Below are 27,304 nucleotides of genomic sequence, written 5' to 3' on the forward strand. Positions count from 1 at the left end.
TGGGACCCCTGTTTCCATGTGTCCCACCTTTCTGGACCAAACCAATGTACATCTCATATGCATCTGATTGATGTCGCATGTCTCCCTAAAATATAGAAAACCAAGGTGTATCCAGACCACCTTGGGTTCCTGTCCTCAGGACCTCCTGAGGTCTGTCATGGGCCACTGCTCACTTATATTTGTCTCAGAATAAAGCTCCTGAAATATTTTACAGAATTTGACTCTTTTGGGGACGTAAGACAGCATGGCCCTAAGTTGGTTTCCATTGTTAGGAGGGAGGCCGGAAAACACCTTTCTCACTGTTGCAATTGGGGCTGCTTGACCCCTGGTGCAAAAGAGAAAAGTGGATTCAATATCATGTCATTATATTTTCTAAGAGATTAAACATACTTTCCAAACTGCACATTCGTATATGCCATCGTGTAAAGAGAAAATCAAGACAAACAAGATAAACTTGCACAATGGATAATGGAGAGGCCTGGCCCTGAACTCCTGTTTAACGTAGTCCCGTTTGCCTCTGTCTTCAGCATCCTACCTCCTTCCAAATTAAGGGCAGACTGAAACAATACTGACTTGAAAGCACTAAAGGTCTTGTGGTTTAGGAGATGGGCCACAGATTTATAACCTGGATGGAGTAAAGAGGAAGAGGGTGAAGATTTCTGTTTGAGAGGCAGGTGGATTCCACGCCATCACGTGGGGGAGACTGGTGCCTCCAGGAAACAACTGCTTGGGCTTGCCACCTTCTCCTGGTAAGTTTCCAGTGGAAAGGCTCCTCAACGCGACAGCCCCGCCTTCATCGTTCACTAGCCTATCTCATATCCCTGAAGGGTGGGGCTCTTGGAGGACATCAGAGCAGTGATGAACACAGGACAACTGAAACCTCGTGGGTCTGTGGTTTCATCCCAGAGCCCGGTGATGTGAGTGGGAAGGATGTAAGCAGCAAGCACTCAATGTTCTAGCCCAGGCTCTGCCATCATCTGCAGGTTTCTGGGCCCTCACTTGTAAAATGAAGGAGTGGGATTAGATAGCTTGGAAGACCCTTGTCCACTCTGACTTTCTATGATCCCTTCTTTCATATGTGTTAGAGATGTTTCTAGTAGAGTAGGTTTTTTTTTTTCTGTAACTTTCCTTATTACCAGCATTAATAGCTAAGAATAATCTTGAAATCAAACTCATTACTAATTTCTATTTAATAGAGATATTTTTAGTTTATTTTAATACACTTGATTATTCCTATAAAATTATTTGCTCCATCTATTTTATGCCCAGCTTTATGCAGAAACTTAAAAAAACACACACACAAATATATGGCAAAATATTTTTTTGAAAACCCAGAAAGTAGTTACACGTTGCAACTATTAGTATTGACAAGATACGGCAACAGTAATCGATCGTTAGGAGGTCGAGGTAGACAGATCACTTGAAGTCAGGAGTTCAAGACCAGCCTGGCCAACATAGTGAAACTCTGTCTCTACTGAAAACACAAAAATGATCTCGGCGTGGTGGCTCGTGCCTGTAATTTCAGCTACTAGCGATGCAGTAGATTTTCCTGAGGCAGGAGAATCTCTTGAACCCAGGAGGCAGAGGTTGCAGTAAGCTGAGATCTCACCACTGCACTCCAGCCTGGGCATTGGAGACTCTGACTCAAAAAACAAAACAAAACACTCAACCCCTTTCCCAACTTTTGAATCCTACTTTCCAGTTGCCATATGACAACTCAATTTTCAGAAAATAATATTTCAATTAACTCTCCAGTGCCCACAGGCCATGATCACTTAAAGAATTTGCACTTTATACACAGCCTGCCTCATGGGGGCATATTGTTTTTCATGAATTGCCTTTTTTCTGAAGGCCCTTGGAGCAGTTAAATCAACATGTTGTCTACATCCAGGAAAAACAGCACATAGAAGTCAGTTTGAAGTTATAGAATCAAACAGTAGTAGATTTCATCTGGACAGGACAGGGCTACCATTCAATGCAAAATAATCTTTGTTTCATTTCCCTAGTTTTAAAGATATAAACTCTAGGCTCTATGTGCTTTTGATTTAAGAGAAAAAGGAACAAGACTTTAATAGAATTCAATATTTTAGAATAACAACAGTAGATTTTATAATTTTAATTTAACAAATAACTATTTTAGCAACACACTCTTATGAAGTGCTTATACTTGTTTACCAAAATTTGCATTTGTTTTTCAAAAGTGAACCATGGTAGTTTGATGAATGTTTTAAACTTCCTACAAATTTCAAAAAGGGGAGGTGATCCATGATCGTCAGATTTAGCAAATAAAAGTATAAGACCTCAGTTAAATTTGAATGTCAGGTAAAATTTTTTTTTGTTTTTTAGTAGAAGTATATCTCCTGCAATATTTGGGCTATACTTATACCAACAACTGATTCATTGCTTACTTAAAATTCAAGTTTAAATGGATTTTCTGTATTCATATTATCTGACAACCCTAAATCTCACTATATTCCAGACAAATAGGTCATTTTAAGTTGCTGCAGAAACTCTCTGATTGCATAATGCTGAAATCTGAAAGTTAATGGGTACTCTAAAAAACGGTTGCTCTGAACAATTTTAACTGTTTTCAAATGCTCTCAGAACACTTAATGCTTTTCTGACTGTCCATTAAAGTCATGCCCAATGCCATGGCTACTTTCAAGCTGAAGGGTCCTTAAAATCTTGAAGTCCAAGGGAGTATGAAGCAGAGCTATTTAAATAAACTCTTCCTGTCAAACTTACAGATGGCTCTTTAGTTTGGAAATGATTAAATTCCCAAGAGTGTGTATTCAGCTTGGGCTGATTTGAAATAACCCCAGAACTTCATTGCTTGGCTGTCCTTTTTCTATTTTTTAAATTTTGGTTTTTGGAGTAAGATTTAATTACCAAGTAGGAAACAAGTTAACTGGTGATCAAATAGAAGATTCTTAGGCATTAGGAACAGCTGACATCAGAGGAAGAAGCAATTGACTGGAATTAACTAGTATCCTACACAGGAAAACGTCCAAGGCCGAAGATACAAAGGCCCCCAAAGCATACGCATGAATCACTCATTAAAAAAGAAAGATATTTTCTTTTCTCAACAGCAGTGAAATGCATTGGCAGCCTCCTCTTGTAATTGCATAGTTTCCTGCTGTGCTTTACCACTCTGCAGATTCTCTAATTTACCACACGGGGTTACTTGAAATTTCATTTCATTTTTCTCCCTAAGATTATTCCTGTGGGTTTAGTAAGGATAGATGACAACCTCACAAAATGATTAGGATTGGGACCTGAGCCACTGCAATTAAAACCGGATGGTACCCGGAACTCTGACATACAGCTTCTCCAGCGCTGTGCAGCCCTCACTGCTAAGACCAGGGAAGTTCTTTCCACCAGTCCTCTCTCTTAACACCTTAGGGGAATTGTCTCACAGGGATCCGCCCTCCACCCTCAAGTGTCTGAGAGAGTCTGAGGTGAGACAGATACAGTCCTGCCTTACAGGCACCACTGTACATACTGCTGGTGTCTGTGCCAGGAGACCTAGACAGACTTCATGCCTGGGTGTTCGTATCTGAAGATTTCTGGAAGACACCACCCCCAAAACTTGCCACTTTGGCATAAAGATTATTTTGGGCTGAAGGCATTCAAAAATCAACAGATGCAAGAAGAATTCTATGCCTTCCCCTTCTCTGTCTAAAAGCAGGACATACGTTACCCTGTGGGAAGGTCGCATACATTTCCCCGCCCTCCTCTACCAGGATGAAGAGGACAACACTTATCAGTGGAGGCCGAGAGTCAGGACTGAGAGAAAATTGGCATAAGCAAATCTTACCAAAATAACTCCTGTTTTCCATTAGTGTCCCGTGTGTGTGTGTGTGTGTATCTCCTAGTCACTTTCCTCCAACTTACCACCCCAAAAGCCCAAACTCTTTCTTTTGTCAGGTCACTTATCCACAACTTACCACCCGTTGTTAAAATGGTATATAAACATTTGAATCTGTTTCTTTGACGTTTTCACTTCTTTTCTGTAAAGCCTCTGTGCACATCAAATTTAAAGTAGTGATGCCTTTTTTGCTGTTAGTCTGTCTTTTGTCAGTTTAATTTGCAGCCTCCAACTGCAACACCTAAAAGAGCAGAAGAGAAGTGTTCTCCTTCCCTTAGAAGCCCTTCTCGCTGGCGTCGCTGTCTCTGCTAGTCATGACACTGGCTTTAATCTACCCTTTTAGCCTCTCCTGCTCCATCTGTCCCTCCAACTGTACCACCCAGCCACATTATATTTGCTGCTTGAAACAGAAGATAAATCTTTTCTTTTTCTTTTCTTTTTTTTTTTTTTGAGACGGAGTTTCGCCCTTGTTACCCAGGCTGGAGTGCAATGGCACGATCTCGGCTCACCGCAACCTCCGCCTCCTGGGTTCAAGCAATTCTCCTGCCTCAGCCTCCTGAGTAGCTGGGATTACCGGCGCGCGCCACCATGCCCAGCTACTTTTTTGTGTTTTTAGTAGAGACGGGGTTTCACCATGTTGACCAGGATCTCGATCTCTCGACCTCGTGATCCACCCGCCTCGGCCTCCCAAAGTGCTGGGATTACAGGCTTGAGCCACCATGCCCGGCCCTCAGAAGATAAATCTTTTCTATCTGCATGTCTCAACATACAAAGTTCCTTTGCCCTAAAACAACCTCTGTCTGTTTTTTGAGTGGCAATGACTTTTTCCCCTTTTTGGTCTAGTAGGCTAAATCCCGTCAAAGCTCATGTCCCCATCACTGAATTCATCATTCTGTTTTTTACTGTACCTCCTTCTAGATTGTTGTGATGGATTTCTTTTGAAAAGCATTTATTTTTCCACACAGAAATACTGCCTACTGAAAATTCATAAAATGCAGTAAAGATTATAGAAGAAAATTAAATCTCCCTAAGACCATCATTAGGAAATAATTACCAATCAAAGCCTTCCAGAGTTTCTTTTTCTCATGCAAAGTACATGTGAATACTTGTGTGCATGTTTTTACTTTGAAAAATAAGGTCCTATTACCTCTATGCCTGATAACTGGTTCTTTTGAGGAGTTTTATAGATATTTTAGTGCCAACACTTTTTTTCTGCATCATAATTTTTAGTGGCTGTCAATATTTAGTGTATCGCATATTACTCAACTAGACTGACATTTTTCAGTGGACACTTAATACTATTTATCTGCTACGTTCTGTATTAAGTTGTTAGAATGTAAAAATCAGTAAGAGTGTGTAAAACACAAACCCGTCATTACTGTACAAACAGGCATACATGCAGATCAAGGAAAAGGTAAACAGTTTAACAGAGAACTGGAGGTAGGAGGCATTGGAGACTTTTCATAGCTGCCTTCTATGCTCAAGACGCCTGTGGAGGGACACACAGTAGGTGCTTCTGACACCAAGGGAAAGGCCACTTCAGGGATGAGGAAGAGCAGGAATTGCACAGATAAGCAGGAAGATATAAATGAATGAAATCACAGACACTAAACAAGCTATTATGTTTCTCCCACCGCTATTGACATTATTTGTCAAAAAATGTATTGCTCTCTATAGAACATGAGCTCTGGTTGGTTTGAAGTTGAAATGATCAGTAGTCACCAAATCCACTCCAAATCAACCACTAGCCATTCGTCTTGGTGGCTTAGCTTTTTGAATCATGCTAAGTTCTCATCAATGCCAAGACTGGCGACCTAAGACAAGCAGCTGGAAAGACAAAGACACAACTCAGAGTAGTTCTGCGTAACGCCACCCCGCTATGTTTTGGAGCGTTCATCGTCCGAAACAATACTTCCTTTCTTTCCATAAAAATTCAGATGCACAATAACCATAATTAAGTAACCTGCTTTCCCTCAACCCAATCAGCTCCGCTCTAATCACCATTTTCTTATTTTGAAAGAATATCATTATTTCACAGCTGCTTTATTTTTAATTAGAAGATGGATGTGATTTCACATCTGAGTCGGATATACTTCTGTTTAACATTAAGGGTGTTGGTGAGGGGGTGTGATGATGGCAGTGGGCAGGCATGGAATGGAACATCAAATGCGTTCACTGAAATTGTTGAACATTTCCCTCTGTGTGTGTGACAAACATAAACATCTGGTACTTATCGATGGTATGTAGACTATTTTACAGAAGTGTATCACACTCCTTTTGAGTTCTAGTGGCCGCTTTCTTTTCTTTTTGGTGAGAGGGAGGGTGACAGACTCTCACTCTGTCCCCAGGCTGGAGTGCAATGGCGTGATCTTGGCTCACTGCAATCTCCGCCTCCTGGGTTCAAGTGATTCTCCTGCCTCAGCCTCCTGAGTAGCTGGGATTGCAGGTGCCCACCATCACACCCAGCTAATTCTTATATTTTTTTTAGTAGAGAAGGGGATTTCACCATGTTTGCCAGGCTGGTCTCGAACTCCTGACCTCAAGTGATCCACCCGCCTTGGCCTTCCAAAGTGCTGGGATTAAAGATATGAGCCACCACGCCCAGCTGGTGGCCAGTTTCTAAGTTACAATACATAGCACCGTCAGCAGAAGCGACCCAACACAATACCCTGTTTCCAATATGAATATGAAATTCTAACACTGGTGGTGAAAAGTCCACCCACATCTTACTTTCACACTGTGCTCCACATAGAAACAGAAGAGCTTCTTAGCAGATACAGAAGAGCAACCCCCATGCCTTTCGTTTTTGGTGGGGAGAAGTGTGTGAGCAGAAGAAAACCATTTTCCTCAGCACTTCTAGGGCCAAGGGGGTGGTGCTGTCGCAGTTCCTGGGTGGCGAACCCCTACCTCCCCAAGGCATTGGGGTCTACCATGCTCCCGACTTATTGTTGTGAGATGTCTACAGGAACCATCCGCAAGCCCCATACGGCCATTGTCTTAATAATGACAGGAAACACGTTCCCCAGACAAAGAGAAGCAAGGAGAAGCACACATTGACCAGGAATCACTTGAGGATAAAGCAGCAGGAGTAGTAAATCACGTAGCAAGTCTTTGCAAACTGCTGGTTAAACACTAGCATGCAGCCTTCCAGCCATGAAATGAATATCACTGCTTTCTATAATACTACAGAACCAGCCAATATTGGTAATGTCATAATGTGGAAAGCCTCATTTCTAAAATGAAATCTGTCTTGCTCAATAAAATACTGCCCACTGAGCTAGCATTGGCAAGGGAGCATTTACCAGCTTTTAACACTCCCAAGGCAGGTCAGTACCAGGGCCTGAAAAAACAGAGGACAAAGAGCTGAGGTCTGATTAAAAACAGGAAAATATTTTTTTGAGGGGGGGACTGTTGGATTTTCTTTAGGGCATCTCTGATGACTCAAATTGCTGTTTAATTCATCGCTTGACACTACAAGCTAAAGAAAATATTTTTAAGCAATTGTCTCATTTCCTTAGATAAAACACATGTTTTTTTGACGGAGCCTGGGCCTGTGAACATGGATGCTATTCTAGGCTCTTTGGGCTTAACTCACAGCACCTGACCATTGTGCTCATTAACTTAGGATCCTGGACTTCTTGCCATTACGAATCTGAATGCAGTTGCTTTAGATATAGTGACGTAACTCCCTTTCTCCTTCTGTGTTGTGTCCCTACGGTGGTATTACCTAGAAAAAATACTGATAGCTAAGGGTCAAATTGCCATTAATAACTGGAAATTCATGGGCATTTTTGAAGGGCTAAATTTATATACATTTTCTCTTTCAATTCTTATGATTCTTATGACAATCATACAGGGGATGTTTTACAGACAAAGAAACAGAGGAACAAAGTGACATGTGCCTTTCTCAGAGTCACATAACTTACCAGTGTTTGAGCCAGGACTTATACCCCAGATAAGGCTGGTGGTCCATGCGTGGGCAGCTACACCCCCGGTATTTCCTAATTCATATTTAATAATCATAATGATCAGATAGTTTATAATTTCTCCGTACATAATTAAATCCAGTAGCTTCTCATTTTGGAGAAGAAATATTTCAAATATTTTATATCATTATAGGGAATACGAAACCATTTCTGATTGTGTTGACTATCAGTTTAAAGTTAGCATCGGCTACTGAAAAGCAAAACTTTACAAATAATTTATTCACGCTGTCAAAAAACAAAATGGTAGCTATGGATTATTTTGAGCAAAGAATAGCAAAGAAACACTTTAAAATTCGGGTAAAGAATAAAAACACCCAAGTAGAAGAACAGTGAAAGGCAGGAAAAATCTGACCAATTTTCTTTTTGTCTTGATTGCCTGAATTAATCCCTTTTTCGTGAGTTAAAGGAGAGGACTTTCCTAGGTGGAAACAAGCAGAACGTTTGCTCATACTAAAACAATCCCAAGGGTATGAACAGATGAATTTTCCTACCAGAAGACTCGAGCCAGCCAGTTAGAACAACATGAGACAAGGTTGCAGCGGCACAGAGGCAGTGGAAGGGCCGGCTTCACTGACCGCGACTGCGTCCCAGCAAAAGAACAAGAACATGAGTGAGAAAAATGAAACCCCCGCACAAGAGCTGACCTTCGTCTTTTTTGGCAGATGAAAGGAGACAGTGCTTGCGTGGGCTCTGGCACGCCTGGATTTGTAGCACGTTCTCCCACTCTCATGTGAATTTTTCTTTTTGCATGAATCAAGAGCAATGAATTAAAAAAGAAGTATTTAATTCTGACATGTTCTTTGAACTGGAGTCCCATCTGGTTCTGTTTGAATAGTAAAATCTGCTGTGGCTGTTAAAATTGGCAAGTAGCATTGTCCAAAGGAAACGGAGGGGACTTGATACGGCAGGTTAAGACTCCAGCGTCTCAGCTAGAGGCACTTCCAGAATCCAGCTACCCCAATCACTCCAATCTGGAAACCATAAAGATCAAATGTGAAGGTGAAGAATGCCGTTTTCGGGTGGAGTCACTACCACTGATCTACATTTTCTTAGTGTGATGGCAACAGCATCAGGCTCTGAAAGACCTTTGTTTGAGAGCAGTGCCCGGAACTGTGGCAAGCCACCAGAAAACGCTCAGCTGATTTTATGAAACACATTTAAGACAAATACGAGAAGACAGTCTTCATGTATTTGACACAAAACCTGAGGGCTTTTTTTCCCTTCCATATTTTCTAGAGCAGATATAATTGTATTTACCGAAACCAGACAAATATTCCATTTACATTTCGTTCTTACTTGATAAACCTGTACAAATCTGGACACCAGGACACAATACATTCGGATAGCAAAGAGGGAGAAAATGAAATGGTACTGGTTTCTATATACTCTGAAATACAAATAATCAACATCTAATGCAATTCGAAACTCTTATGTAGAGTCCACGAGAATGGCTGATTACATCTCTATGCTTTAGAAAAGACTGTTTTACATTTTTAAGACGTACATCGACCTGTGAAATCTTTTCTACTTTAAAATAAAGTCTTTTCCTTCAATAACGTGTTAACTTGCAGATGAATATCTTGGAGACCTTTAACAGCTTGGTCAAAAAGATGGCATTTTAATATCCCCTCCTCCCCTTCCTACAAAGATACTTAGGAGTTCTTGCCAGGCCATAAAAGATTCAGGGACTTAATACTTTTAATTAACATTTTTTGAATGCTTATTTGTAAGTTATATTTAATTTAAAACCTGAGCCTAATCCTTTGATTTGGAAAGAGGACACACTCTCAGAACAGACCAAATGTAATCCCCAGGAACTTGGCTAAGATTTTAACTAAAAACTTTCTGATAGAAATTGCCTAACTGAAATTCCTTAACAGAGAAAAAATAAGTATGCTACAGTTTTAAAACAATGGTAATCAGCCTCAAATATGTATACATGGGATGCAGGTCTTCCAGTCAAGAACCTCATAGGAGAATCAGAGCATGTGTGCTTGCTAGATGGATGTACTTAATAAAGAGTTAGCAAGCATGCACTATACAGCGGGCATGGGTTGGTATCATGCTCTCCTGATAGAATTCTTGATTCCATCAGATTGTTTATTTGTAATACCCATGAAAGCTAGGAAAATGTTCTTCTAGTAGAAGACCTAGAGGGTAGCAATTGCATGAGGTAGGCAGGCAGGAGAAACCCTGGGGTTCAGTGCTGCCGATCTCGTTGACTGCAAGGATGTGGCTCCACATTTAGGGTTAAGCAGAGTGTGTATACAGGTCTCTCGCTCCTAATATTTGTCAGCACTAAAACAAAGAGGGTAACGGTAATAGAAGAATGAGTAATGGCTGGTTCGGATTACAGCCACCTTAAGACTTGGTAGCAGAATTGATGATCTCTGCACATGATTTCAGTAGGACTGTACTATGTTAACAACATATTGCTGCTGCTGATTGTTGTTGTTACTATTAAAAACATCTCTGTATGATGCCAGATGTAGGTGAAGGGGAGGAAGGCAGCAAACCACACTGCCATGTGTGTGCCTATGCAACAATCTTGCGTGTTCTTCACATGTACCCCCAAACCTAAAATGCAATTAAAAAAAAAAAACCAAAAACCAAAAACATCTCTGGGGCAATCACTACGCATCAGGTATTGTACTAACTGCTAACTTCCTGCACCTCATCTTCCATTCTCTCAACTGTCCCGCAGATGGGTTTTATAGATGATGAAGCTGGAACGTCGTGCAATTAAGACCTTTTTATTTTTTTCTTTTTTCACACTCCTGGTCTTTCTGAGCAATTATGACCTCTGCTCGGAGCCTGGCTACTGATAAAGTACGGAGCTCAGAGTGTCTGCTCACACAGCTGTATCCCAAAGCCCAAACATGGAGTTCCCACATCATCGGCACTCAGACTAAAAGTGTGAAATTACAGTAAACTGAAGGATGCCAAGGATCCAGATAAAAGCGTTTAGTCCATTAAGTCCAACACGTATTGACTGCATGCTGGGATCTGGAAGCACAGAAGCCTATATGGCAGCAATGATGTTACGAGATGAAAAGTAAAAAGTGTCAGCCTAGTGATAAGTGGGGCATCATGGGATTCAGAAGAAGAGAAAATTACTCGTGGAAGGAGACAGAAAAGGCTTGATGGAAAACGGGTCATTTGAACCATTTAAAGTGGACCTCATGGGATGGGGTTGGACTTTGGCTGGAAAAAAGGAAACAGCCAGGGTTGGTGAGCTAACGGCAGAAGAAAGACCAAAAAAAAAAAAAAAAAAAAAAAAAAAAAAAAAAAAAAAAAAAAAAAAATCCCACCCAATTGCCTACATTTGAAAATATTTGCTATGATGAATATTTTCTTTCTTTTTTTTTTGGACGGTGTCTGTCTCTGTCACCCAGGCTGAAGTGTGCAATGGTGGATCTCAGCTCACTGCAACCTCCACCTCCTGGGTTCAAGTGATTATCTCAAGTTTCTGGGACTACAGGGGTGTGCTACCATGCCCAGCTAATTTTTGTATTTTTAATGGAGATGGGATTTTGCCCTGTTGGCCAGGCTGGTCTCAAACTCCTGACCTCTAGTGATCTGCCCACCTTGGCCTCCCAAAGGGCTGGGATTATAGGCGTGAGCCACTGTGCCCAGCCTGATACTTTCCTTCTATCTAGTATCTCATGGCAAAATTCCTTTGGAGAGCAAAGATAAGTGTCCTCCCCCACTGCGCGCGCGCGCGCGCACACACACACACACACACACACACACACACACACTCTCTCTCACACTCCTTTACATGGGCCTTTAGGTAGTCCAGGATTCTAGGCTGTGAAGTCTTTGGCTAATGACAGAACAGTTGAAATCTTTGTAGGTAAATTTGAAATTCATGATTATGTACCACACTGCTGAGGTCATTCTGCTAAAATGTGTGCTTTCACCGCCTCTGGAAGTCCAAGCATTCTTGGGAATGAGACAAAACCTCAATCTGCATGAGTCAGCCAGACTTCTTCCCTGAGTCTAGCAGCACACACTGCAGCTCCTAACCTCTGTGGCTGTCTACATTTAAAACAAAACATCTCAATGAAATGGCACAGAAACTGCAGATGCTTTCTTTAGAGATTCACGCTGCTGTCGAAATCACATTCTCCTCGCCTCAAACATTTAAGTTCATGAGTTCAGAGCATGAGCTATTAACGACGGGTAGTTGTGTTTCTAATATCCAGCCCAGTGTAGAGAGAACTTGATGGGTAGCGATTATTCATTCATAACACAAGTAAGTGCTAGGTGCTTGGGTGAAAGGGAGTGAAGGTGATAAGATTCCTGCCTTCTAGATAGTGAGGGAAAAAGTCAAGTAAATGGTAAATCGCAGCACAGAGCGAACAGACTGCATTAAAACGAATCAATGCATTCTGGTGCAACAGAGAGAAAACTGGGGTGATGCAGGCAGCATGTGGTGGGAAATAAAGCACAGACTCCAGAAGTAGCTTTGTAGCTTTGACCTGCAAGAGTGACCTGGGTAATATTAAGCAAATTACTTAGCCCCTTCAGGCCATGGTTCCTCTTCTCTGGAACAGAAAAGCCAACACTGGGCTCATTTAGTCATTCTGCATTACGACCATCACAGTGATGCGTATTACACACATTAACCATAAGAATGTGACCTAATATTTTTTCCCTTATTTTCCCTTAGTCTTTTGGGTAATTAGAGTGGGTGCCCGAGTGTGTGTGTGTGTGTGTGTGTGTGTGTGTGTGTGCCCACGCACACGCACGCGTGTGCATAATTTTGCCAGTAGTACCTAGATTATCATTCCCTTGAAGGAGAGAGAGAGTCTTCACTTCAGGCCAGGCACAGTGGCTCATGCCTATAATCCTAGCATTTTGGGAGGCTGAGGCAGGTGATCACTTGACTTCAGGAGTTCAACACCAGCCTGGGCAACATGATGAGACCCTGTCTCTACAAAATACAAGAAAATTAGCCAGGTACGGTGGCATGCTCCTGTAGTCCAGCTACTCGGGAAGCTGAGGAGAGGATCACTTGAGCCCAGGTGGTTGATGCTGCAGTGAGCTAAATCGTGCGACGGAACTCCAGCCCAGGCAACAGAGGAAGACCCTGTCTCAAAAAAAAAAATGGGGTCTTCTTCTCTTGAAATTCACCTATTTTCACATATAGTGCCTAATTCTTAACAGATGCTCAATAAATGTCTGTTGATTTTAAATTCAGTGTTGTGTAAGTCTGGCACTGCCAGCAGTGTCTGAAACTCCTTTCCTTCAAAATGCATGTCATTAACGTCAATGTTAAAGTGTTTGAGCAACTGACTTATACTCATAAGCTATGAATGTGACCACTCTTATCTTAGCATTTCTAACTGCAAATATTATAATGAATCAAACCCTTTCTAGTCCTTTGAAAAGTCCACCACTTAAAACTAGAGTCTGCTGACTGATGAGTTTCATTGGCTAGACCCACACCGTGTGAAGTATTCCTTTTTATTTATATCTCAAATGACCTTTCCCTAACTTAATAGTGATTCTCTTCCTGGAGTTAGCCCCCAAAACATCAGAGATTAAATAAAGTTTCTACTCTATCTATTATGCTCTCAACTACCTCACTCAAACCTCTTCTCAACCTTCTTATTTTAGAGCTAAAGTTATTTGCAAGTATGAGGTTTATGAACCTGGTATCTCAGACTTCTCCCATGCCCTTCCTGTATTTTTGAAAATATAACATCAAAATTTGACTGCATCACTAGAGTGACTGCATCACCATGGCTCTACCTAACTAACATACAATCTTTTATATAATGTTGGAATCGTAGCTTTCTGTGGCCAGGAAATGAATGTAGATTTCAGGCCTTTTGCAATCTTGGTGTTTCTTTGTCTCATGGTCTCTGAGAAGCAGCCTCACAACAAAAGTCTCAAGGAAGAAGTCCTGGAGGTTGGGTTTGCAATGAGGCAAGGATGTAGGACAGCTTTCCAAGGTACAGTTATTCACACACACACACACACACACACACACACACACACACACACACACATACCTCTCCAGGCTTTCAGCAGTTTAAAGTTTTCAAACCTAAAAGACCAAGAAAGTATTAAATAGCATATACAGGTAAGGTAGATTTTTATTTCAAGAGCTGTTATTCTATGCTACCCATATTGAGGTGATTTCTAAGTGACTCAAGATAAACACATACTTTTACTCAAATCGCATCTGTCTATTCCAGCACAAACAAATACCTTGTTGATTATTGCTCTTGTAGTTAATCACACCTTTAATTTTTCTCCCTTCTGCTTTAAGTTTGGTTTCAAAAACAAACAGAAGAATGAATTTCTGGAAACTAAAGACTTGCAGATGAGGGTGATGGTCTAAATCAGTCTCTTGGCCTATAAAGTTTGACAGCCTCTTTTTACACCAATTTTCCATGTATTTCCCAGTGATCTAGGTGGGCCTCTCCTGGTAATGAGAGTTTCCTGTGCTGATGGAAATGCAGGTGTCCAAAGAAACTCTCCTTGGCATTAAAAATCCTGCAAGGAGCTGATGGGATTACTGAGATTAAAGTCAGCCGCCCGCCTAAGGTTATAACGAATGCTACCCTGGAGACAAGAACGAAGAGAAAGAACAGGCTGCCTAGGTACAGCTGGTTGTCAAAAATTGTGGGTAAACAGTTAGTCTCTGAAGGAATGCCAATCATTCCTGAGAACAGATGAAATGAACTTCTCAGTTTAATATTTGGTCAACTGCATTTCCCTGTTGGAAGCTTACAGTTCAGCCAGGAACTGCATATGCTGATTTTTGCAGCTCACGTTAAGGGGATGGAGAAAGCCTTGCAGAGACGAATTTTCCAAGAACGACTCTCCAGGAAAATCATGTGTAATTAGAATTCGCAGCAGATGTTTTGAACTGAGCAAAGACCAGCCTAGGTCAGGAGAAAGGCCGTCAAGATGGAAATGCCATGGGTGGAGGCAGAAAATGGAACTGAGGAAGGAAGAAATATTACCCAGTTAGCTGTGGTTTTTGTGCTCCTGTTGGAGGAAAGGGTCAAGGCACAGCCCGATTCCGTGCTCCGAAAACGTGTGCCCCCTTTGCCATCCAAACGTCAGCAGACAGAACTACACATTCTTTTCATGTTCCAGAAAAAAAAAAAAATTACCGATACTAATTTCACGCATTTCAGTCTGGGTCACAGAATGGAAAAAAGTGCATCCGTACAACAACTTTCAAACCACAGGAGCACAAACACAGGTGTCGTGCTAAATACATCATGTTATTCCTCTCCTAGCCCTGCCCGAAGTCCTTAACATAATGGAAGCTGTGGCTCGCACTTATCCACTGGAACCGTTCTTAACACACGGTTGGATACCTCTATTTCAACCACATACTTGGAGGTGACAAGAGGTGAAGTGCTTTTTTGGTGAATGTGGCTGTGCTGTTGCACGTGTGTGTGTGGTGGTAGTGTGTGTTGGGGGTATATGAGGGAAATCTTTACAGAAAAAAATAAGGCTAAGGCACATGTTTGGAAAGGCTAAAAAAACCCCCACATTCTTTTCATATAATCTTCCAGGTTTTCAGAACGATAGAAATTCTCTTACACTGCCTTTATAGTTTTAGATGCAAAGTTAAGGATTAAAACCTATCACTTGGAATGATTTTAATACATTGCCAGTATTAAAAAAGAAATGAACTGATTTTTAATCTATTTGAATTATTTTTGGTTAAAAGATTTTAATGGAGATGAATTTTACATGGGAAACATAGATATTCTAAATCTAGATAGTTTAAAGAAAGATAAGTAGATAAGCAGATGTTTAAATTAAACTTTTCTGGAAGAACAGCAACATTCTTCCACGAAGGGAACTGGATTACTGTATTACAGAAGTTGATAATGGAGCTGAACTTCAGCATACAGAGGTTGAATCCCAAATCACCTCTTCCTGCCTCCTTTTACTCCTTGCCAGAAGACACGGGACTGTCCAGATGGAGGTCATGTAAGATGCTCAATAAATGAATTCATCTATTAATAAGTGGTCAGTTTTAGAGGAAATATCACGTTAAATGAACAAAAGTATTGTCTGAGCCAGATGAAGTGGCTCACACTTGCAATCCCAGCACTTTGGGAGGCCGAGGTGGGCAGATCACGAGGTCAGGGGTTCAAGACCAGCCTGACCAACATGGTGAAACTCCATCTCTACTAAACATACAAAAATTAGCCAGGCCTTGTGGCACATGCCTGTAATACCAGCTACTCAGGAGGCTGAGGCAAGAGAATCGCTTGAACCCGGGAGGTGGAGGTTGCAGTGAGCTGAGATCAAGCCACTGCACTCCAGCCTGGGCAACAGAGCAAGACTCCATCTCAAAAACAAAGAAAAAAAAACTATTATCTGATTTTTCTTTCTGTGGTAAATATTGTTAAATAAATGAATTCTTGCCATCTTGATATTGGAGCTCTCCAAATAAACAGCCTCCTTGTAAATACATATGATATTTAGAAACTTCATTAAAACTAAAGAAATAATGTACGTGCTATAAAATGTTGCTGACTGAGACTGCCAATGATTAATTTTGATTTTTAAAGGTATGTTTAAATAACTAAGCCAGTAAAATTCTGCATGTTACCCCCTCATTTTTAAGGTGGAAAACTTCAAAAAAATTATTTCCTCTTCTCCCGCAAACTCTGTGTACCTCCAGAAATATCAAAACATTTTTGTTATTTCACCTTTCATATGGTTTTCTAACTTCTTTTCATTATCATGAGTATTTCCCACTGGAAATATGATATTTCATTTCCAGATCCTCAAACGTAAGGCTCTGTGAAATTTCTTGCACCTGTAGCCATTAGCCTTTGGGCCTACCTGGGTCTCCGTCTTTTATTCTGAGATGGGATCTACCTGCATCAGCTTTAGCCCTAGGTAAACACAGCAAGCCTAGACGAATAAGTCAGCTATAATGAGTTTCTTCATACAGCTGGATCCCTGTTGCTGCCTTTCCCTTTCTGCTTTCTGGGTTAGTATTATGGCCTACCAAGTACTCGAAATGGAACTTGGTATTTGTCTTCTTAAGGAAGGAAAAAATAGCAGATTTTGGCAGGACTTTAAGGTGTGAAGAGTCTGTAATGGTGGGTAAGCCCATGTCTTACAGATATTTCCTTCAAAGGCTGGAGAGACATGAAAGATGAACCATCCGGGCTTCATCTCGTCTCCCCCAGAGGGCTGCATTTTCTTGCAAGACAGCACAAAAGCACTGAGGAACAAGGCCGCACGAGTGAGGTTTCTATGTGAAATCCCCAGAGAAGCTTCACGATGAAGCCAACCCGAACAATTATTTGATCTAAGAAAAAAAAAATTCTTGTTAATTAAAAAAGATTGCTATGTGCTGCCTCACATCATTATCAATGGTGTTTAAGACACATTCCAGCGATACTCCATATATTTATGTTTTCAGCTTAGGCAAGCTGAGGGCACTAGCTGATCGAGTCAATTTAATAGAATCACAGAATTTTAAATGCTTGAAACAACCCAAGCAGCTGTCTGGTCCAATCACCCATCCCCTGGAGAATTCGGCTATAGCCTTCCCAAGCTTGCTAAAAGAATAAAGGAGTCTTTGTTTATTTATTTTTCTAGATCCAAAATATATAGTTAGAAGTTTAAAGCATTGGAAGTGTAGGAAGAATAAAACTTTGGTAGAATCGAGACATCTCATTCTCCTGAAGGAAGGTAATTAGAAAAATGCCATAAATGCATTTTTAACCCCTTGGGGCAAACAGAGCTGGGGGGGAAAATGCCCAAGTCACATGCTCAAGTGCATATGTGATCATCCTCAATCCCAGCTTGTGCAATTAGTCTCAATACTTACTCTGTTCAATAGTTGAAAATATAAAAGCATAATGCATTTTATTACTATTGGGATTTATAAAGCATTTTTAAATTTAATCTACTTTCCTCCCTTTATTTGTATCTAGAATTGAATGACATTAGATGGCTAAGGGAAGGGGGGAAAGAGAAGGAGAGTGATGAAGGAGGGTGGAGGTGTGTGTGTTATGTGCATGTGTGCTTGCATCCATCTATGTTTCAGATCAGCATCCAAAATTGCTACTCTGACATGGATCAAAATTGCCATTTTGATGTGGTGTTTTCAAACGGTGCATTAAATGAGAACTCTACAAGGGATCCTCATCCACACCGGGGCTTTGGAATTCCCAGGGTTCAGCTCTCGCTCACCTTTGGTGAAGATGGCTGTGGAGTGCTAGAAAAGTTTTAAAGTGTGGGTTCTGCCAGTTCTGAAGAACACACATTTTTTTGCTCTGGGGCTTTCAAATTACGATATGAAAGTTATTTAAAGCTTAGGAGTTGGCGTGTTACCTTACACATGGCATAAATGTAGCCATTGCTCCTCAATGTGAACATTAATGCACTCTGTAAAAGGTGCAATTATTACCGTTGGGACAGAAATCAACAAACCCCACCAAAGGAATTTCTTAAAACTGCTATCATAAAATCTGTGCATGTTATGGATTTCATTAACATTTTACTCCCTGAGGATTCCCAATTGTATAATAACAGAAGTTCTTTAAATTTTAAATGCCACAGACAGGAACATGCTTTCACCCAAAACAGATGTGAAACCATCAAACTTGCCTCCTTATTGGTCCACAGATATGAAACTGGTTGGTAATTGATAGCTTTTAATGTGTGGTTGTTTAGGTACAGAAGTGGAAACTCAGTATTATTTTTCCCATGAAAAGATAAGTTATTAAGCAATAGATAGCCTTTTCAACCACAATACTTTACTCTTGATTATATTTGAAGTTAAAAAAAACAAAAAACAAAGAAATCTCTGATTTACATACCGCATAAAAACAAAACTAGGTAGGCAAATACAATGTTCCTGTGTCAGAGAGCTGATTTCAGTCTTATTTTGCCTGAATCTTGTCAATGATAACTTGCAATTTTATCCTGTGCTTCCTTTTCTGAATCCCGTCCTTATTAGTATATTTCGAAACCCAATTGTACAGCCTTCTAAAATAACATCTGTATTTATTTAGCTAAAAACAGTTCACTTTTAAAAGGCTAAAAATAGGGAAGCCTAAGATAAATAAGCAGGAAGGTTTATGAAGCTATTTTCCTGCAGAAGGTAAACAAACACATCTGTATTTTTAGAAAACAAAAGAACTACGGTTCTGCTCAAATAATATCTACAGGCAGTCAAAAGGTGATAAAAGCCAGCCAAGCGACAATGAACTTTTTCTTTCAAAAGTCTAATTATATTAAAAAAAAAAAAAAGGCTTGATTAGGATTTTAGGATCTTCTACGCTAGGGGTTTTCGAGTGGGGGTGATTGTTCCCTCAACAGGATATCCAGCAATGTCTGGAGGCAGTTTTTGGGTTTTATGACTTAAGTGTGTGTGTGCTATGTGCTTCTAGTGAGCAGAGGCCAGGGACACTGTTCAACATCCAACCATGCACAGGGCAATCCCTCCAAAAGGAAAAGATTAGGAAATCCAAAATGTCAATACTGCCCAGACCAAGAAACCCTGCTCTAAACATAGTCCAATCGTGTAAGTTAAAGCTTCTGCAGTCATCGTTCAATTTCACAGGCGTCATTTGCCAGTCAGCAACTAAGTAGGGGTAGGCTGGAATTTCAGAATTCAACATGGCTGCGAGGTCTTCAGGACACTAGCCTCAAAAGAGACTCAAACCCATTTTCATCTCGTTGCCATGGAATGGGAGCAGGGATTCTAGTCCAGGTTCTGTCATTAACCTGCGCTCTGTGGTTTTGCAAATCACTTAACCTCTGAACTTATGCAAAATAAGGGATTTAGACAAAAGATGCTAGTATCCATTTTAGTCTTACACTTGAAGCTGAGATATCCCCCAAAGAAACAAAATTCTTCTCTAGACTATAACTATTAGCGTTGATTTCAAATAGACACTGGCATCAAACAATAAGAAACGAAAAGTGTAAGTAAAATGGAAAGTTGATGCTACACAGGTGATTTATTTGTGAGTGTAATTCCACCTGAACAGTGGCGATTCTTAAAGAATTGTCTTTTCAGTGATGCTTCACCATCAAAATCTAAGGGGCTTTTTCAAATATCATACGTTTTCTTTAAGGTGTATTGATATGAAATTAGTAAAATCATTGGACTGATTTTTAAAGCTGAATTAATTAGTCAACTTGACCAAAGTGGTTAAAATTATCTTGCTAATTTTTTTCTTTTTTTCTTTTTTTTGGTAACTTCTGCAAAGCAAAACAATCGGTTAAAAATATCCAAATAATCATCTCTCATGTGTGCACCTGTTTTCCCCAAATCATACCCTCCTTAAAAAAAAGAAAACAAAATTAGAATTTAATCCAACTCTACCTACATGCTCCCTTCAGATGACTTTCTGTGATGTGAAAAGCCACGGCTCCAGGACAACGTTAGGAAAAGTTCCTCAGGACGCTGTAGGTTTTGGAACAGACTTCCTGGGTGGAAACTCAGTCATAGGTAACAGACCTGTGCTTTGTTAACGGGGAGGAGGTAAACCATTTATTTTATGGAGGAAGCGGAAGTCAATGCACAATCAGGGTGAGCACTAAAAGCTCACCTTGGGGAATTCTTTAAAGCAAATTGTCTTCCTTCCAGATGACTGTTTTGGTTGAAAAAGCGTATTAGTATCAGTTGCAATACACATACACACACACACACACACACACACACACACACACAGAGCACACCTGGGGAATCCACATTCAGTTGAACAGCTGTATTTTCCCTAGTTTTGCCAACACCGTATTTGACATGCATCATTCCACATTTGGGTAACCCAGTGAGCTATTTTTGTCCGTTGTCTACTTACAGATTTATAAAGTATCATTTTAATGTAATTTTGGCAATTTACTAATGATCTGAATGAGTTAATACACCCCCTAAAGTTTCTGGTTTATAGGCACTATAAATCAGGATAACCTGGCTCTATCTATGTTCTGGATCAGTCAATTTAGCAGATGGAACTGATTCTGAATACAACACTACAAACAAAACCTGCGAGAAACCAGCAATTTCATAAAAAAATAAAAAGTGATTTCATGGGCGATACCTGTTCCACACTCAGCACATTAATACCAGAGAATAAAAAGGTTTGTCCAGAAAGCTTAGGAGGAAAAAAAATTGTTTATGAAACTTGTTAAAACAAATGTCTTTCTAAAGCTTTAAGATAAATTACTTCCGTTTCCACTTTCAATGTGGGGAGATTCTAACTTTAAAGACGAAACAAGGGTTTCAAGCAACAAATTCTTCAAATCCAATATGTAAGCACTCACTTGTTCCATCTGAAATATGATAAAAATATATAATACCATTTTTCAGAGGAAATACTTCCAAGGGCTCCTAAGTTATTTCATTCTATTTGGTGCTCAAAGGAAGTCCAGGCAGGCCCTTCTCAGCTCCTGAAATCAGGTCTCCTGATTTCTCCTGTGCTATTTTTCATCTCCATTCTCAGCAAGTTGTAACAGACAATTTAAGTTTGAATCACGACAGAGCCACTTTGGAAGTTGCTGGAAGCAACAATGCACTGCCCTGGATGGGATGTTGGTGAAGTGTATCAATAGGAAACCTTGTGGGGCTGAAGGAAGGACGCTGGGGCTGAGGGTCGCGAACCTGACTATGCCTGACAGCCTTGTCTGTGACCCATCAGGCCTGATGACCTTGCTAGGCTTAGTTATGTTTCTCTGAACAGCTGGCATGAGAGTATCTCTCCAGTGTACCTCAGTCACAAGAGCATGCAGTGAACAACACAATCAGAGTGGCCAAAGAGCTCTGCAAGCCTCGGCTGCACCCTGGCTCGGTGTCAGAGGAAGAGGCAGGTGGAGGTGCACGTCCCGGCCACGGTCTGACTTCTCCTTCTGTGCCTGCTGTCTCGCTTCCTGAGTCTGAGGAAGGATATCCACGTCTATTGTGTAAGACTCAGATTTTTCACAAGTTACGTCTTTCTCCAGAGTCACGGCTTCAGTGAACCGTTTAACCCCACTGGACCTCGGTTTTCTCATGTGAAGATGGAGGTAAAAATCTCCGGTCAAATGACCTCACCTTGTAAGACTAAAATAGGATGTGTATAAAAAGTGCTTTTGGCCAGGTGCGGTGACTCACGTCTGTAATCCTAGCATTTTGGTAGACTGAGGCAGGTGGATCACTTGAGGCCAGGAGTTCAAGACCAGCCTGGCTGACGTGGGATGAAACCTCCTCTCTACTAGAAATACAAAAATTAGCCAGATGTAGTGGCACACACCTGTATCCCAGCTACTTGAAAGGCTGAGACAGGAGAATCGCTTGAACCCGGTGGAGGCTGTGGTGAGCCGAGATTGTGCCACTGCACTCCAGCCTGGGGCAACAGAGTGAGACTCTGTCTCAAAAAAAAAAAGTACTTTCATAAGGGAAGAGAGCTATGGAAATATAAGATTTTGTTGTCAGAATATGTCTCACAATTAATTTAAAAATCTTTAAAGCAACCTTAAAGGCCACATAGATTGGACCAGTTTTACATCTTGAACTTAGAAGAAGGGAATTTGCTTTCCTTTGACAGTATTGTCTCGAAGGACTAAACATGAATATCTGTGTTTCAATTCGATTCAGCCCACCTCCCTACCACACTGAGGGCCTTCGTTAGTTGTATCTGCTTTCAAAGTTCCTTCAGAGAGAAAATGGGGAAGACTTTAACAGTATTTGAGAAATACATATCAGGCAAAAGGAAAACACAACAGCGAGCTTCTTCAGAAGCTCCAGTCCTTTTCTGCTGAAACTTTCCTTCTCCTCGTACCTCAGAATGGACATCTGCTACTAGAAAATGGAGAAAGAAGAGGTTTCTGCCTCAAGGTTTTGCTGATGCGGTCTTCCAGCGAAGTCTTACAGACTGTCTTCCCGGAGGTTTCCTTCTGTGTGATTAATCTATAAGAGGGCTGATTTACCAACTCAAACAGGATGTGGTTTAGAAGTCAACCACCCTCTGATCCTCCGGAATAAGTGAAGGCATAAATACTCTAGTACCACAATTTTTTTCTGCAAGAGAAAAAGCCCCCAAATTTGGAGAAGAGTAGTTTCAGCCCGAGTTGGTTTTGGTTTGTCAAGTAATTTAATTTCTAAATTCACTAGAGGGTGTGGTAATCCTGGTGCTATTTTTGTTTCTTTGCAAACAAAGTTCATATTCCACCCAGGTATTATGGCTCCTGTCTTTTTTTTTTTTTTTTTGTCTCCTGGCATTTTAATCAGAGAAAAGTCACAGTTGTTTTGAGGAAAGCACTCCCAAGAGCTTTAATTAAAGCTGGAAGGATAAATCTGTTTACAGTTTGGCGAACACTATCATTAATAAAACATTGAAATAATTAACGAATTGAATTCTGCTTTGTGTGTCAATGGCAACGTTCAGGATCTTTGAGAACGTCTCCCCAGAAGACGCAGTACACTGTGTACTTAGTTTGCAGAGATGAAAAGGAAAATCTGAAACTGCATTTCTCTGAATTTCATAGATTATTGACTGGGAGAGCCTGAATGGAGTGAAGGCTACGTTATCTTTATTTTCTAGGAAAAGAAACTCAGTTTCAAAGAGCTTGATGGCCTGGGTTCTAACGCTGTGCTTGAAAAGGAAGATATTTGATCGCAGCACTGAAACACAGAGTCTGTACTTTGCATCCTAGATTGATTAACCAGAAACAAAGGAAGAAAAAAGGTGAAATTAATACTACGATCAGCTGCTCTGGGACACAGAACACAAAATGGAATGATCTGGAAAAAAAGGCAGGACAGGCAAATTTCATAGTATGATTAACTCTGCCATTGACAGACAATGAGGAATTTTTTAGTAGCTCAGGATATGAAGTGGCCTTTTGAGCAGGATATGGCTGTGTGCAAACCTTCACATGGGGACTTCCTCAGGCTGCTTCTCACTCAGAGGCTCCTTGACTTGTTTTTAAGCTTCTGGCAGACAACAGATCTTACAGGAAGCTCCAATGTGGACGTTCATATCGACAGTTAATGATGCATTGTTATTATTTTTTTTTAATGCCACTCAGTAATTTCCTAGAGAAAACAATGAGAACCAAAGCCTGTTCCTGTCTTGATGGAAAGTCAGCTTCCAATATCGCCTTATTAATTTAACACATGCAAGTGTTTGTGTACTTGTTGTTGCTACAGCAACTTGTTTTGTGGAGGCGTATTTCATGCAAAATGTGAAAAAGCTGAAGAAGGAAACAAATGTCACCTGCATACTTATGTGCAATAAATAGAAGCGTATGTGTGCAAAGGTTCTCGTGAGGACAGGTACCTGCCTCTTGCCCTCCATCTAAATTATGCTGTACTTGTTGGTAAATTTATAAAAAATCTATCTAATGAAGACAACAAGCCAACCACTTCCAAGGAGTTTCAGAAAAGCTGGAAACACGTGAAATTCTTCATAATTAGGTGATCGGTGGATGATAACAGCACCCACCCTGTACACAGACACAATAAGCATGAGCCTGTTGAGCTCAGAAGGAGAAAAATGATCATTTTACCTCAAGGTGAACCTGAAACTAAGCTTTTGCAACTTTCACCTTTCAGAAGGATGGAGCAGCCGAGACTCTGCCCTCTAGACTTAGAAACAGGAAGCAACCAGCCCATCTCAATGTGAGTCGGCAGGGAGGTGATAGACACTACATAAAATACACTTGAAAGTATACGAATGGTAATAAATGGTAGAGATCCTGCATACTGTAATGTAAACACGTGGGTGTTAGAGTCTGATAGACCTTGTTTCCAAGCCTGGTCACTGACTATGACCTTGAGTGTTGACTCCCTTCTCCGAACTTCAGCATCCTCATTTTTAAAATGGAGATGATTGCACCTCCTTCCCAGGACGGCAGAGAGGATCAGAAAAAAATATACATCAAGTACTTAGCGCAGATAGGGCCACATTCTGTGTACTCAATAAAGAATCAGTTTCCTAAGAGTAGGACGGTCAGCATTCAAGCTCTCCTCCCTCTAGCCAGGTGGAGCCATGGCTTCCTGTCACCCTGAAGAAGTTAAGTGTGGTTCTATGAGGTGCTTTGGCAGTGAAGGTGGGTGGAAATGACCCAGCAAGGAGACCCGAGAACCCGCACAATGAGCCACAATCTTCCTCCCTTTGCGATATGGTCAGGCTTTGTGTTCCCACCCAAATCTCATCTTGAGTTATAATCCTGAGCATTGCTGGAGGGACCTGGTGGAGGTGATTGGATCATGGGGGTGGTTTTCCCCATGCCGTTCTCATGATAGTGGGTGAGTTCTCACGAGATCTGATGATTTTACAAGTGTTTGGAAGTTCCTGCTTCACTCACTCTCTCTCACCTTCCACCACGTAAGATGTGCCTGCTTCCTCTTCTGCCATGATTGTAAGTTTCCTGAGGCCTCCCTAGTCATTCAGAACTGTGAGTCAACTAAACCTCTTTCCTTTATAAATTAACCCAGTCTTGGGTAGTTTTTTATAGTGATGTGAGAACAGGCTAGTACACTCTGTCTTGGGGCAGGCAACATTTCAGAGGACGACTGTCCCCTGAGTCTGGGTCCTGGTGTGAGAAGATGTGGAACAGACCCCAGCCCAGCCACAGAACGTGGCATGAGCAAGAAGAAAACCCTCTAGTTTTGGGGATTTGAGGTCCCCTGCTTCTCCTCATTCATTCATCTCTTTTTGTCATGTTTTCTCATTGACAACAAGCGATGAATGATTTATCTTTTTTTCTTCTGGGGCAATCTCAGATTGTGTCTAACTTTAAAGAATGATGTAAATCTGTTCTGTTGACAAATGCTTTGTGAGAGGCCATGTAGTCTCAGTGTTTTAACTGACAAAAGAATTGCCTTACACAGACGAATTGCTACAGTTGCAGTTTTAGAGCTCCTGGAAGACCACTTTCTACCTTAGCGAGAGCTTCCCACATCACCAAGAATGGGACTACATTCCTGATACAGGAGTGCTGGGCAGGGAAGAGTGTGGTCCCTTTGAATGAAACGGATGTGGGGAAGGAAAGTGCAGCCTATAGAAAGGAGGGTCCCTGGCTAGGACTCTACCCCCACAGACCGAGGTAAAGACAGGCACTTCTGCTTTCCCACCCACATGTTGCATTTTCCAAGACCACCCTGGCCCACCACGCCCCCATCCTGGGCCTTTAAAAACCCGAGACCCCAGCAGGCAGACACACAAGTGGTCAGACGTTGTGAGGAACACATTGTGGGAAGCAGGCAGAAGTGGCTGGTCGTTGAGAGCCCGCTGGTGGCAGGCTGGTAGGCCATGCATGGGCAGAACAGAGCTGTTGCGGGGGAAACCACCTCCCTTCCGGCTCCTCCATCTGCTGAGAGCTGCTTCTACTCAATAAAACCTTGCACTCATTTCCAAAGACCACATGTGATCCGAATCTTCCCATACACCAAGGCAGGAAACCCTGGGATACAGAAATCCCTCGGTCCTTGTGATAAGGAAGTGGGGGTCTAACTGAGCTGGTGAGCACAAGCTGCTTATAGACGGCAAACCAGAAGAGCACCTGTAACCCACGCCACGGGGGCTGTGGCTGTAAATATTCACCCCTAGACACTGCCGGGGGGTGGGAGCCCCGCAGCCTGCCTGTCTGCATGCTGGCCTAGAGATTTGAGCAGCGGGGCACTGAAGAAGTGAGCCACACCCCTATCGCATACCCTGTAAGGCAGACCAGGGAACCTTTCCTGTTCCGTTATCATGCAAACATGCTTAGTGCTGCGAAATGCATGCTTCCCCCAAGAGGCACATCTGTCAATCATACCGAACTGCTCTTTGGTTTGGCTATGTGGGAAAACAAGTTACCAAGAGCTATTTTGACACAGGCAAATTCATTTCGTTTCTGACTTAATCTGGAGCTGGATTCAGCAATCCCAAGGCAGAAGACTCATCTTTTCTCACCCTCTACATATTTCTCAGTGTTGGAGGTTAGCATGAGTTCAGTATCCTGCAATAGGCCGTTTCACTTTAAGTGTATGTTAAACTAATATTGACCTTTCTGAAGTAAAACAAAATCTGGTATTTGTGCTCAAAAGACTGAAGCAGCAATAGATGTGGAAAGGAGAGGATTAACCATCTTGTACGTTTTGTGTTTTTTCTTGCTTAGAAACTCTCCCTGGGAATCAGACATTTCATATCTAGCAATAAACGTAAGACAGGCTCTGACTATTCTTCTGAAAAGGAAGCCTGGATCCTTCAGCAAATAATCTTTTGTGTAATTTGCCCACAGTTTAACCCACAGATCCAGTTATGGATGTTTTATTTAACAGTAAGTGACAAATGCAGGGCTGTCAGCATCAGGCCTTGGGTGGGAATACCCAGATGTCAAGGTTGAGCAAGTGGGTCTTAGGAATGGTGCCAGGGACAGGAGAGGGGTAGATTAGACGGCTGGAAAACGCGGTCAGTGTGGTGATGGGGGGCAGATGAGGGATCTGTGGGGGTATGAAAGTGACAGT

General features: G+C 41.4%; 1 protein-coding gene across 3 annotated transcripts in view; it reads right to left on the reverse strand.

Annotated features, from left to right (window-relative positions):
- Nucleotides 1-27,304, reverse strand: part of NRP1 (neuropilin 1) — a 158,735-nt gene that overhangs the window by 49,160 nt on the left and 82,271 nt on the right. The window lies entirely within an intron of this gene.

This window comes from Saimiri boliviensis, chromosome 8 (genome assembly GCF_048565385.1).
Source record: "Saimiri boliviensis isolate mSaiBol1 chromosome 8, mSaiBol1.pri, whole genome shotgun sequence".
Classification (NCBI taxonomy): domain Eukaryota; kingdom Metazoa; phylum Chordata; class Mammalia; order Primates; family Cebidae; genus Saimiri; species Saimiri boliviensis.